This window comes from Mobula hypostoma, chromosome 24, assembly GCF_963921235.1.
Source record: "Mobula hypostoma chromosome 24, sMobHyp1.1, whole genome shotgun sequence".
Lineage (NCBI taxonomy): Eukaryota > Metazoa > Chordata > Chondrichthyes > Myliobatiformes > Myliobatidae > Mobula > Mobula hypostoma.
The window spans coordinates 9,110,287-9,119,803 of NC_086120.1; the positions used below are offsets into that span (position 1 = coordinate 9,110,287).

A 9,517-nucleotide genomic window follows, 5' to 3' on the forward strand; every position below is an offset into this window, starting at 1 on the left:
CATGTCCTAGCCCAAGTCTGTATTCTTGTCCCTGCTGTTTGTCTGTATCCTGTCACATCCCTACTCTAGTCAAGTCCTGTTCCTTGTACTTCAGTGTCTATGCCTTGCATCTGGGTCCACTACCATTGTGACAGAAGGAACCATATACCATACGCAACATGGCTACAAAAGCAGATCAGATGCTGGAATCCTCTAGCGAGTAAATCACCTCCTAACTCATCAAATCCTGCCCCCCACTGACAAGGCTCAAGTCAATAATGTGATGGAATGCTCTCCAGTTGTCTGGATGAGGACAGCTTCAACAACACTCCAGAAACTCAAAACGATAAGTATTCACATGCACCCAGCTATGCCTGTTTTATTGTTGGTTATGTGGATCAGTCCTCTGTCCAAACCTGCACATGCATCCCTCCCCAACTTTTTCCATTACATTGACAAATGCATCAATACTATTTCCTGATTTCCTGCAGAACTTGTCAATTTCACCATCTTTCCTACATTTCATTATCTGTTATCACCCGGCAGCATTTCTGGTGTGAGAAAGTAATAACTAAGGTCAGACACTGATCTACAATTTGCTGAGTCACAGATTTATTTTGCCCTGGAGGCCCCTGTAAAATCATTCTGTAACAAGGAACTAATTCTAAATGCTGCAGTCTCCTCTTTTGTTTTTTCATCGGAACTGATTAACACTTGCACTGAAAACTCCTTGCAATTTGTTTGTGTCTGTTTATTTGGAAACTTAATAGTTGTGTGTTGTTGCTCAGCTTGTGATACCAAATTATCTGCACTCGTAACCTTCATTGAAATATTCGAGTCACTTGAATGACCACACACTTACAGGACCTTGCTTGGTGACAGAAATGTTAGGGATAGACCTGTGAAAGCAACCTCTCAGAAGGAAACATTACAACAATGACAAAGGATCCTAGTCACCATTTCCCACCAAACATTCTTTCTATTTTTGTTCCCTTTCGATCTCAAAATTCTCCATGGGGTTCACTGTCTGAATGTCTCTGTCCATGAGAATCCCTTTACTAGTTTTCTCTTCTTCATGTAGTTTTCCAATAGATATCTTATATACTCTGAAGGTCCTTTTGCACACTTTGATTAAACCATAGGGGAGACGAAGCTTTCAAGAAGCTGCTGGGACAATGGCAGATCTCTGGCTACGTTCCAGGAAAACAAACAACCATTGAAGTTTCATCATTAGTGACTGTGAATCACTCTCCTTGAGTATCATAACAGCATGCCTGAAGTCAGAAAACATGAAAAGGATCTGAATGAAACTCTTCATGTAGGAGGTATTGCCAAATCAGCAAGTCCTATCTTTGCTGCATCTGATCTTGTAACAAGTCTTGAGTACAAAACTTCCAATGTACTATTTGGTGACATTCACACATTCTGACAGAGGAGCTGTTTTGTTTTACCTCATTTGGAACTGGAAAATCATTTACTGCTTGTATGACAGATTCATATATGTCAGGGAAGGCTGAAAAGCAGATTATGCAGTGCACAAGTTCAGGTATTTGTTGTCAACAGCGGATTGCAGAGTTGGACTCTTCTTTGGAGGATGGTGTCATTAATTTGGGAATGTGAGGAACAAGCTCACATGAAATGCTTATGAAAAATGTTGCAAACTTAAAAGCATATCTATACTATCTGTCTGTCTAGGTACCATATCCAGTGCGGACTTTGATGACCATGGTTTTCCATATAGATCTATCAAGACTATAGACCATTGAAATGTACAGCACATTTCAGACCACAACATTGTGCGGATCATGTACCCTTTTCTAGAAACTGCCTTGAATTATCTGCATAGCCCTCCCATCTTTCTAAGCTCCATGTACCTCTCTGAGAGTGTGTTGAAAGACCCTATTTTATCCGCTTCTACCACTGTCACTGGAGTGCATTCCACTCACCCACCACTCTCTATCCAAAAAACTTGCTTCTGACATCACCGTTGTACGTATTACCAAGCACCCTGAAACCGTGACCCATAGTGTTAGCCATTTCAGCCCAAGGAAAAATCCTAGCAAGTTATTTCAGCACAACAAGTGCTCCTGCTCTTACAACTGGGTGAAAAAAGCCTTGATAGAACCCAATGAATTATTGAAACCGTGACTTCAATCAAAATGCTGAACTTTTTCACAGCAGCCAGACATTTCAGTAAACCAATTATCCACTTATCAATGTTATTGGCAAAGGCCATCAAAGCCAATCAGTCATATTTATCAAAACATACACCCTTTCTATATCCATTATGCAATCATCATTAATCTAGTTTTCAATGATCCCATCCATGATTTCCAATGGCATATACTGAAGCACAGTGGTCACTGCATTTGATGATCCAGCAAATACATCCACATTCTTCTGGAACTCCGTGTCATTCAACAGAATCAGGTTGGCCTCTTAGAACCATGAGAAGGTGTCTCAGAACCTCTAGGAAGTCACTGATCCCAGCATAGGGTCAAGCCGCTCTGAATGGTGCCAGGAAACCAGTTAAACCAATTATTAAGAAGATGTAATCGTGGATAACCAAGGATTCAGGGCATGTATGGAGAATGAATAAGATGGAAACGAATAGTCTCCCTGTGACTTCCAAAGATCAACTTGAGAGCAACAGAAAGATAAAAGATTTGTCCAGCTTCCAATGATCTACCATGCAGGGCCACCACAGACATAGGATGGTTGAGGTGTTTCTCAGGAAATTGGATTTTGTCTGCTAGTTTGATGTCCAAAAAATTCCCTGCGGAACCAGAGAGTACCGAAGCTCTCACAGAATGCTTAAGCCCCCAAGATAATAGGAATGGTAAAACCACTCCGGAAATCAATAAAGTGGGAGAGAGTCTTGAGAATAACCATTACATTTCCCCCCTCATGGGATGGTTCTTGGAGTTTTCCCAACAGCTTAGAGCAAGTGACTCAGAAATGGCCAGCATTTCCACAGTGTAAGCATCATTTCTACCTCATACTTCCCTCTGGCTCTGCTGGGGAGAGCCAGGCTCTTCCAAGTTCCAAGGGATCTTCCACAGATCTGTTGGTTATTGGATTGAGGTACTGGGGTAGGCATTGGGTAATTCTGAGAACCAGCCTTCCTGGTGAACTCACAGAAACACATAACACAGAAGACCTACAGCACAATACAGGTCCTTGGGCCCACACAGCTGTGCCAAACATGTCCTTACATTAGAAATTACCTCGGGTTACCCATTGCCCTGAATTTTTATGAGCTACATCTACCTGTCCAGGAGTCTATTTAAAGACCCTATCGTATCCACTTCCACCATCATCGCCAGCAGCCCATTCCATGCACTCACCACACTCTGTGTAAAAAACTTACTCCTGACATCTCCTCTGTACCTACTTCCAAACACCTTGAGACTCTGCCTTCTCGTGCTCGCCATTCGAGCCCTGCGAAAAATCATCTATTCACATGATCAATGCCTCTCATCATTTTATACACCTCTATCAGGTCACCTGTCGTCTTCCATCACTCCAAGGAAAAAAGGCCGAATTCACTCAACCTATTCTCATAAGGAATGCTCCCCAATCCAGGCGACATCCTTGTAAACCTCCTCTGCCCTCTTTCTATGATTTCCACATCCTTCCTATAGTGAGGTGACCAGAACTGAGCACAGTACTCCAAGTGGGGTCTGACTAGGGTCCTATACAGCTGCAACATTACCTCTCAGCTCCTAAACACATTCCCATGATTGATGAAGGCCAATGCAACATATGCTTTCTTAACCACAGTGTCAATCTTCGCAGCAGCTTTGAACGTCCTATGGACTTGGACCCCAAGATCCCTCTGATCCTCGACATTGCCAAGAGTCTTACCATTAATACTATACTTTGCCATCATATTTGACCTACCAAAATGAACCACCTCACACTTATCTTGGTTGAACTCTATCTGCCACTTCTCAGCCCAGTTTTGCATCATATCAATGTCCCACAGTAACAGCTGTCAGCCCACCACACTATCCACAACAACGCAAATCTTTGTGCCATCAGCAAATTTACTAACCCATCCCTCCACTTCTTCATCCAGATCATTCACAAAAATCAAAAGAGTAAGGGTCCCAGAACAGATCCCTGAGGCACACCACTGGTCACCAACCTACATGCAGAATATGACCCGTCTACAACCACTCTTTCCCTTCTGTGGGCAAGCCAGTTCTGGATCTAAAAGCAATGTCCCCTTGGATCCCATATATCCTTACATTCTCAGTAAGCCTTGCATGGGGTACCTTGGCCTACAGGGACGAGGTCCAGCACCTGGCTGCATGGTGTGCCAACAACAACCTGGAACTTAACACCCAGAAGACCAAAGAGATCATTGTGCACTTCAGGCATTCTAGGAGCCACACTCATGTCGCCATTTACATCAACGGAGCTGTAGTGGAGCGTATATCAAGCTTCAAATTCCTTGGTGTCCACATTTCTGAGGATCTCACCTGGTCCCTGAACTCCTCCACCCTGATCAAAAAGGCGCAACAGAGACCTTAATTTCTTGCGGAGCATCAAGAAAGCTCACCCCTGTCCCAGGATACTGACAGACTTTTACCGCTGTACCATTGAGAACACACTAACCAACTGCATCTCAGTGTGGTATTGCAATTGTCCTGTATCAGACTGCAAATCACTCCAGTGTGTGGTGAAAACTGCTCTGCGGATTATTGGAACCAAATTGCCCAACATTGAGAACATCTACCGTAAATGCTGCCTGGGCAGGGCGAAAAGCATTATCAAGGATGCATCTCACCCTAACCATGGACTTTTTACTCTCCTCCCATCCAGAAGGCGCTACAGGAGCCTCCGCTCCCGCACCAGCAGGCACAGGAAGAGCTTCTTCCCTGAGGCTTTGACCCTGCTGAACCTCACATCACAGCACTAAACAGTATTGCACTCGTATTGTACAGTTTCAGTGCTTTTGTATTTGTGTGATGTAGCACTTTTTATTCACAGTTATTTTGTGAATAACACTATTCTTTGCTTTTCTGGTTAGATGCTAAATGTAATTCATTGGCTTTGTATCTGTACTCAGCACAATGACAATAAATGTGAATCTAATCTAATCTAATCTAATCTAATCTAACCTTGTCAAATGCCTTGCTGAAATCCATATACACTACATCTACTGCTCTACCTTCATCAATGTGTTCGGTCACATGCTCAAAAAATTCAATCAGGCTCGTAAGGCACGACCTGCCTTTCACAAAGCCATGCTGACTATTCCTAATCATATTATACCTCCCCAAATGTTCATAAATCCTGCCTCTCAGGATCTTCTCCATCAACTTACCAACCACTGAAGTAAGACTTACTGGTCTACAATTTCCTGGGCTATCTCCACTCCCTTGCTTGAACAATTGAACTACATCCACATCCCTGCAATCCTCCGGAACCTTTCCCGTCCCCATTAATGATGCAAAGATCATCAGCAGAGGCTGAGCAATCTCCTCCCTCACCTTCCACAGTAGTTTGCGGTTCATGTTATCTGGTCCTGGTGGCTTATCCAACTTGATGCTTTCCAAAACCTCCAGCATAGCCTCTTTCTTAATATCTGCATGCTCAAACGTTTCAGTCCACTGTAAATCAGTCCTACATCACCAAGATCCTTTTCCATAGTGAATTCTGAAGCAAAGTACTCATTAAGTATCTCTGCTATCTCCTATGGTTCCATACACACTTTTCCACTTTCACACTTGATTGGTCTTATTCTCTTACGTCTTATCCTCTTGCTCTTCACAAACTTGTAGAATGCCTTGGGGTTTTCCTTAATCTTGTCCGACAAGGCCTTCTCATGACCCCTTCTGGCTCTCCTAATTTCTTTCTTAAGCTCCTTCCTGCTAGCCTTATAATCTTCTAGATCTCTAGCATTACCAAGTTTTTTAAATCTTTCATAAGCTCTTCTTTTCTTCTTGACCAGCTTTACTGCAGCTTTTGTACACCACAGTTCATGTACCCTACCAACCTTTCCCTGTCTCACTGGAACATACCTATGCAGATCTCACGCAAATATCCCCTGAACATTTGCCACATTTCTTCCATACATTTCCCTGAGAACACCTGTTCCCAATTTATGTTTCCAAGTTCCTGCCTGGTAGACTCATATTTTCACTTTCTCCAATTAAACACTTTCCTAACTTGTCTGTTCCTATACCTCTCCAATGCTATGGTAAAGGAGATAGAATTGTGATTACTATCTCCAAAATGCTCTCCCACCGAGAGATCTGACACCTGACCAGGTACATTTCCCAATACAAGTATAGCCTCTCCTCTTGTAGGCATATCTACATATTGTGTCAAGAAACCTTTCTGAAAACACCTAACAAACTCCACCCCATCTATACCCCTTGCTCTAGGGACATGCAATCGGTATTTGGGAAATTAAAGTCTCTCACCACAACAACCCTGTTATTATTACACCTTTCCAGAATCTGTCTCCCTATCTGCTCCTCGATGTCCCTGTTACTATTGGGTGGTCTATAAAAAACAGCCAGTAGAGGTATTGACTCCTTCATGTTCCTAACTTCCACCCACAGAGATTCCATAAACAATCCCTCCATGTCTTCCTCCTTTTCTGCAGCTGTGACACCATCTCTGATCAACAGTGCCACATCTCCACCTCTTTTGCCTCCCTCCCTGTCCTTTCTGAAACAGCTACAGCTGGCACTTGAAGTAACCGTTCCTGCCCCTGAGCTGTCCAAGTCTCTGTAACTGCTACAACATCATAGCTCCAAGTACCAATCCACGCTCTAAGCTCATCCACTTTATTCATAATGCTCCTTGCATTAAAATAGACACCTCTCAAACCATCGGCCTGTAATCTACACAGATAACCGACCTCGCCTAAACCTATTATCATTGAAGCCCCATTGAGCCAAAACCTTCCTGTTCTGTCCCCCTCTCCTCCGACACCCTCTCAAAAAAGCTGTCTCCTTTTAAACGCTTCACACTGTTATCAATGGCTGATATCAACGTGCTTGGGCAGTCATGCCCCGATCGCTACATCACGCCTTTCTTCTTCCAGAAATATGGTTGTCAATTCTCATGGCCATGTCCATAAATTCCTCCATATACACTACCTGATCCCTGGTGGCAAGGACAGCTTAATGCTGGTCATTTAATCCCTGTTTGAATAGAGCAATCAAATTCTCATTGTCCAAACCACTCTCTGCCACCAGGATACGGAAATCAATGGAATAGTCAGCCATGGATCACACACCCTGATGCAGCTGGAGGAGTCTGTTGGGTCACTCTGAGCCCCCGGCAGGTTGGAAAATGCCCCCTCTCACTCTTAGAAAGAACGTTATATCAGATCACACAGGAGTATCTTTCTGCCATAAAGCTATTGCCCATGAAAGAGCGTGGCAGAGAGGAGGGAAATTATCTAGGCCACCTTACTCCTGTCCGAGAGGATCTTGCAGTTTGTAATTCAAATACAAGGGAGCGTTGATTTAAGAACCCATGGTAAGAATCAGGGTCTCTGTTGCTCCTGAGCCAGCAGGTTCACTGACTCTCCATGGAATTTCTGGAAACATGTAGCAAGACATACAGGACACACATTTTCTGTTAAATAACAGTGTGCACAAAACCAGAGTCCTTCTGAAATGATGAAACACATATTTCCTGAAGAAGCTGCTCATGCAATCCAACTGCCGATTCTTGGCAGGCCAGTGCCATGCGAAGTTAATCAATCTCCGCTAGGTTCATCTCACACACACCTGTCTACAAAGTCTATTTATTTTTGTTTATTTAGACATACCACATGGAATTGGCCCTCCCAGACCTTCGCACCGCGCTGCCCAGCAACCACTGATTTAAACATAACCTGAATTAACCATGAAAAAATTCATCTGCAGCCACAGCAGGAAATGAGTTGTTATTTTAAGGTGAGGGGCTGGCCCGAACTTATCCAAGACGTTACGAACTGCCTTTTATATGACAATACCCAAATATCGTAGTTTCTATTCTACCCTTTTTTACTTTAAGAATCGATCAGGCACTGGCTGTTTAAAGGGACATTATCTTTGATGCTATCCTTGAGTTGTGACATTCAGAACAAGAATTGCTTCAGAAATTCTGTCATGTTGGTTGTCTGAGTAACTTTACCTCTCAGGTTTATTCACTGAAGTTGGAAGGAAATGTTAATCAGAGCTGATGGGTTTAATTGGGTGGTGGTGAATTCACTCCCATTACATTTTCTGAGCCTGTTTCCCTTTCTATTGCAATGAAAAGAACAGATAAATGAAGCGATGCTGTGTTTTCTCCATGCCGAGACCTCATCAGTGTTGGGTTTGGCTGGTGCTGCTCCCAGAACCCCTGCTGTGCTCATCATTCAACTGGAGTAGATGCCCTGGCTTGACAGTGAAGGAGGTTCAGGGATATGCTGGGCTGTGAGGTTACAGCTTATGGTGGTGGACAATTCTGCTGATGCTGATAGTCCAGAGAGCCTCAGAGATGCCCCGTACTGAGCTGTCAGCTGTTCTGGATTTATTCTCTGTAACATGTCTGTTATGCCAGACAACATCATACAATAGAGAGAGTCCTCGATGTGGAAATGGGATTTGTCCCCATAAGGATGCTCCAAAAGGCCACTTCTACCCATGCAATCATAGACAGAGCCATCTGAGTAGGTGGATTGGTGAGACAGAGGTTAAATATGTTTCTCCCTGCTATTGTTCACTCTCTACCTGCCACAGACTCATTCTGCAAGCTCTGTGTTTCAGAACTCTGCCAACTTTGCAGCAGAATGGCTAATTTCACTTTTAACCCTTCGGCTAATGCTGCAGACCCTCCCTGTCAGCCACCTAGTCCTTGACAACATTCAGTAATATGCTGATAAGTGACAAGAGATATTTGCAACCTATTGTGTCAGGCAATGACAATCTCCAGGAACACAGAATCTCATCACAGAGCCTTGACATTCAATGACAGTAACATTCCTGAATCCTCCACCATCAATATCCTGAGGGTTAACATTGTCCAAAAGCTCAAATGTTCCAGCCAGATAAATAGCTTAGACCCAATATCAGGTCAAAGGTTGTTATATGGCGGTGGGTGGCTTGCATTCTCCTAACTCTCGGTCTTTCCACTATCCACACAGCACATCCAGACATAATGCGATAAAATAGGCCATAGTGAGCACGGTTTCCTCAAAGGCAAATTTTGTCTGACAATTCTGCTGGAACTCTTTGAAGAAATAACAATCAGGATAGACAATGGAGAATCAGTGGATGTTGTGTATTTGGATTTTCAGAAGGCATTCAACAAGGTGCACGCGTGAGGCTGCTTAACAAGTTTGGAGTCCATGGTATTACAGGAATGATACTAGCATGGATAAAGCAGTGGTTGATTGGCAGCAGGCAAAAACTGGAAATAAAGGGAGCCATATCTGGTTGGCTGCCAGTGACGATGTGTGCTCTACAGGGAGTGTGTTGGTACTGCTTCTTTTCTGTTATATAACAGTAACTTGGATGACAGTATTCTTGGCTTTGTGGCA

General features: G+C 43.5%; 1 pseudogene; it reads right to left on the minus strand.

Moving 5' to 3' along the window:
• Positions 1-504: 504 nt before the first annotated feature.
• On the minus strand, positions 505-3,413 carry LOC134337170 (ubiquitin carboxyl-terminal hydrolase 35-like; annotated as a pseudogene).
• Positions 3,414-9,517: the final 6,104 nt, after the last annotated feature.